General features: G+C 34.9%; 1 long non-coding RNA gene across 4 annotated transcripts; it reads right to left on the bottom strand.

The window, feature by feature from the left end:
• Positions 1-927: 927 nt before the first annotated feature.
• On the bottom strand, positions 928-4,852 carry LOC140864627 (uncharacterized). Of its 4 annotated transcripts, none has more exons than XR_012144289.1 (5): positions 4,726-4,852; positions 4,064-4,640; positions 3,280-3,512; positions 2,976-3,114; positions 928-1,780 (listed from the first exon to the last, which is right to left on the bottom strand). It is a non-coding gene; the product is annotated as an uncharacterized lncRNA (long non-coding RNA). The 4 variants fall into 4 exon arrangements; XR_012144291.1 differs by having other exon boundaries at positions 4,309-4,640; XR_012144290.1 differs by having other exon boundaries at positions 1,015-1,042; positions 1,295-1,780; positions 3,280-4,640.
• Between the last annotated feature and the right edge of the window lie 433 nt (positions 4,853-5,285).

The following is a 5,285-nucleotide window of genomic DNA, read 5'->3' as shown; positions in this document are numbered from 1 at the left end:
TACATGCCAGAGCTCCGAGGGGTACTTGTCGCATTTTCTCTGCCATATTTGACTGCTTGGATGAGCTTTGCACCGGTATGGCTCGACTACAGCATCACGCCATTTCCCAGTCCTACTCCACTGACATTCATGCCCCGCCTTTTGATCGCTCTGCCCTGGATGACCTTACCGAGTCAGCTTCTACTTCGAAGGAGGAGTAGTTTAGAGATATTTTCTGCTGTGGTTTTTTTGGATGTTATGGATATTTTGTTATGGGTTTTGAACTATGTGTGTTTTGGAATTTATTTGCTGTAGTTGCTTCTCTTTCGACATATTTGCGGATACTCTAACCTATTCTAGTTATGTCGTGGGTCTTAATTGTTGTTGCACTTTATCACTTTTGTTAGTTGGAGTTTTATGGATATTGTGGTTATTCCCTCAGTGGTGCTTATTTTTGTTGAATTTACTTTGGGAAGCCTATATGTGTGCTTGTGTGCGTGATTTTTTTATTTTACGCGTTTTGGTTGGTTTTGTTGTTCTCTTTGCTCAGGCTGCCGCTTACCCCTAATTTTGCATGGTTGTCAACATTCACTACAACAAAAACAGCAAACGACAACGAATAAAATCTGTTGTTGTATGGGTCTCAAAACCGTTGTACTTTTGGGTGTTGTCAAAAGTATACGTTGCTTTCAAAAGACAACGAATTTTATCCGTTGTCGTTGCTTTCAAAAGACAACGGTTTTTATCTGTTGTCGTATATCAAACTTTTAACAACACCGAAAATTACAACGGTTTTAAAATGATAAAGACAACGGATTTTATCCGTTGTCGTTGCTCAAATAAAAAATAAAAAAAATTAATTTTAATATACAAATTTTCAATATTATAAATAAAAAAAATTTAAAATTTCTAAAATAAATTTAATATACAATTTTTTAATATTACAGATCGATATTCTAATTCTAAATCAATCTACACTAGAAAATATATAGATCGAGTTATGAACTAATCTATATAAATTAACTTGTAAAAATCCTTCCATATTAACATGCACCATTATCCCCTGCAACAATTCAAAAAAAAATTACAACAACAAATCAGAAATGACACAGACATAGAATAAATGCGAATTTTAGTTTTCAATTGTTATATTGTAAATGAAAATCAAACTACACTGTAAATTGTATCCACGAGTTTCACAATACATAAATCAAGACATACAAAATCAACCCCTATTGAATTCAATTCCAGTACCTCAACCCCCCTTCCCACTGGAAAAAACTAAGACAGAAATCTATGGGGCGTGTGAAGATACCTTCCCAAGAAAATGAAATCATTCAAGAGGAAACACTGCCCGTCTCAACTATTCTCACACACCTATTTTTACATATGCATGCACTTAATATCACAGTCAATGGTTATCAATATCATCCAAAAATTGGTAAGGTAATAATACTGTCTTAACTACAGAGATCAGTATTTTATCCATTGTGCCTTATTTAATATAAGTTTCAGACTTTCTGTAAGCTTAAGAATCACTCAAAGACTCGATAAAATCTTCATAACAAGACCTACATCTCATTTTCTTTGAGGACCTCACAATGATTATAGAATACATCATGAAAGATTGAAACGACGTACCTGTGCACAAGGCTCTAAAATTTTATGCAAGAGAAATAAAAATCAGCAATAAACACGTCACTGGTGCTGGAGGCCCTCTGCAGCAGTTAATTAAAAAATAATGATATCTTACCTACAGTCTTAGGAACAGTTTTACCAAAGAGGCCCATTGTAACACGCCCTGACAAAAAGGGATTTCATAAATCAGTTTTCAAAAGCAAGGAAAAACGAAAAAAATTCTGTTAATCTTCCACTTAGAAGTTATCATTAAATGTATAATATTAAAAATATAATCTATATTTGTAAACGATAAGGGGACTTCAAGAGACAAAAGGCATGCAAAGTTTCACCCCATGACATTAAGAATCTGGCCAGATCCAATACCCTCCATTTATCACACAACGAATAGACACGTAACTTGGTGAGACAAATGCATTAAGATTTTGACAAGCTATCAGACATATCTCTGAAATACGACATTTTGAACTTCAGTAAAATTAACAAGAACAATCGTGTCTTTAAAATACCTAATCCAAACCTCAAAAATAATAGCAAGAACCACATATAATGCAATACGTACCCACACAATGTGTGTGTGACAATATGTGTATAGACATGAATATACTTTGAATTTCCCCTCAATTACGCTGCTCACAATTGTTTTTTTTATAAGAACGTGAAAAACGAATTGAATATTCTTCTCTACTCCTAAGAACAAATCTTGAATTGTTTTAAATGTATATTTATGATACTCAAAAATTAAATATTAGAGAACACATTTATTTATGCAAACTTGACATGCTAATTTGTAAAAGAAAAGATATACACTAGCATACTTTTTAACTTTTAATAATTCGACAAGTAGATCAAAGTTCCAAGATAGAGTAGCGGTGAAATTTTCTCGTTTTCGATGGAACAAAAGAGATTCTTTAATTTTTAATTAAACAGTTTTTTTTTCATAACACAGTTGAATTTTGGTTACCTTTTAGACTTTGCTTTCCGTAATAATGGTACTAAACGAAGCTAACTTGTTGGCCCTCAGATTAGAAAAAAGTTGTGGTGAATAATAATGGGGATGGACAAGATAGTTAACTAATTCAATTAATAAAATATTGAATATTTAAGTGCCACCTCAGTTGCCCTTTGATTTAATTTGTTCGTCCACTATATGTTTCTTGATTGTGTTTTAGATCTATTTATGCCACCTATCTATATGTATAAACTTCCCCACCCAAGTTCAAATTAGACAAATTTCTTCATACAACAATCCATAATACAAGTTAGATCTGGTAAAATTCATATGAAACCACGTATAGCCAGGTAATATGTATATTCATCAAATCGAAGATTAAAAAATAAATAAAAAAACAAATTACAAGGCTACAACAGAAGAACTGAAATTGCCACAGGATACGCCGCACCATGAACAGAAGTCTTCGTTTTGAGCATAATCCCAATCCAAAAGTACGTTGACCACATTGCTAAAAGAAGCTTTAATGGACATTAATGCTTCACCTGTAAACATCAGTAACATATTTAGGATAGAACAAAAACTTCCTCCGCGTATCAATCATCATGAAAAACCAAATTTAGCAATACACACACAAAGGTATTAATTAAACACTATAGGGAGGCATACGCAGAAAATGAAGGATATCGTGGTAGTCAAAGATGACTTACGCATTGCTCGAAGAAGCCCCAATGGCCGAAGCTTGATCCAAGCTATTGGTACTCATTGTATCAGCCGAAATAACCACATAAATTCCACTACATTCACCACTCCCCCTCGATACACCACAAGAACAGCAGGCAAGGTGGAGAAGAGGTACACAAATCACGAATAAGAACTAAAAACCAGTAGAGTTTCAAGCCAATTACCTCAATTTGAAACACTTCCAAAATTAATGTCTGAGCTGTCAAAATGTAAATAACGAATCGTTTACCAAAAGTGCAACAACCATTTCATTCTTGTCACAGTATTTACAATAAGTACTTCAAAGAAGAGGAATGTGAAATATCAACGCTAAGAATTTGAATCCTTCCCAATTCGCACTGCTTCTCTTCATTTCATCAGGATGAATTCGATAAGTTAAATATAACCAAACAAGAAAATCGCACTAATGGTTGCTGAATTGAGATAAATACCAGCAAAAATCAGATCTAAAATTCAATCAACAAACTAAAGATCCAAAATTTTACGTACATTGAACATAAAATCCTTGACTCCAAAATCAAGATCATAAGTAACAAAATTTAGAACTATCCTTTTGAAATTGTTGAGGCCATTAAAAAGATTAACATTCATGCAATACATATGTTTTGATTGAATTAAATAATTAATAATTGGAGAGGTGGGAAGCTGAATACATATAGATAGGTGGCAGGAATAGATCTAAAACACAATCAATAAACTTAAGATCCCAACTTCATGATAAATGAAATCCATGGCAAGAAAGAAAGAAACCTTATTCAATGAAATTCAGAGCTACCATTTTGCGCCCTTAAATGCCATTCAATACGAACAAAATTATACAATCAAAACCCAATAGAGAAAAGCGTTTCAGAATATGAACAATTAAAAAAGAGAGAAATGGTAGCTAAATTCACATAAATGGGAAGCATACATTAGATCTAAAATACAATCAAGAAACAGAAAATCCCAACAAACATGATCATAAATAGAAAAAATAAGAATGAACAAGATCGTACATAATCAAATACAAAGTTTCCTCCACAGCACAACATATCTAAGACAGAGAGTTGAAGGAGGAAGAAATTGGTGCCTTGTTGCGAGAAAGACAGAGAAATGTTGTGTGAAAGGCGTAAAGAATGGAATATGAAAAAAGTTTGGGAAGGGTTTCAAATTTGGCTTCCTAAGAAAATCTACAGATGCAGCAAATCGATTTTCCAAAACCAAATAACAGCAGAAGATTACAACCAAAAGGGAAAACCCAAGCAAATCGCCGTCGTTTCAAGTAGAGCCTTGAGCATTATCACTTGCTGAATCTCTTGCGACTTGTTCCACGACGGTCTCCTCATCCCTGCACCAAAAAAAAATGAAGAAACAAAGTAGGTCTTTTGACAGGGATTGCTGAATATGAAAGTTAAAACCAACAACTTGGAAACCTTTCTCCTTCAGGTAACGGCGGAAGTCCTCCCGAGTAAGCTGAGCAATGTCATCTTCAGTGAGCTTCTGAAGCGGCTTATCGAGAAGAGATTTGTCGAGAGAAGACTTGCCGGCGGTAGTTTCTTCGCGACCCAGCCCGGATCCGCTACCTAATCAGAGTTAAGAGCATAATTAAACATGCATTAAATAAATCGTTGCGGAAGACTTAAATAAAAACAGACCGGCAGAATACAACCGGTTAAACCAATTCGATTTATACAACCAAATCTGGTGCTCAATCCTGCACCTACACCTGCCCCGTCGAATGGGGTGTCCAAATACACAGAAAAGACTGGACGTGAGCTCTAAGCTCAATACGAAAGCACTGGGTAAAACATACAAATATAATGCATGCAAATGATAGGGTATCCATATCTGGGATAACTGTATATAACTGCTCAGTAAAGGCGCCTAGGACATGAGTGGTACAACCCAGGGAGCAAACCCTGCATACGCTGCTCATTCCTACAGGACGTGGACTGTGTCCCCAGATGCTAATCACCCATGACCTGTCAGTCAC

This window comes from Henckelia pumila, chromosome 4 (assembly GCF_033568475.1).
Source record: "Henckelia pumila isolate YLH828 chromosome 4, ASM3356847v2, whole genome shotgun sequence".
NCBI lineage: Eukaryota > Viridiplantae > Streptophyta > Magnoliopsida > Lamiales > Gesneriaceae > Henckelia > Henckelia pumila.
This window is presented reverse-complemented; position numbering and strand designations above follow the sequence as displayed.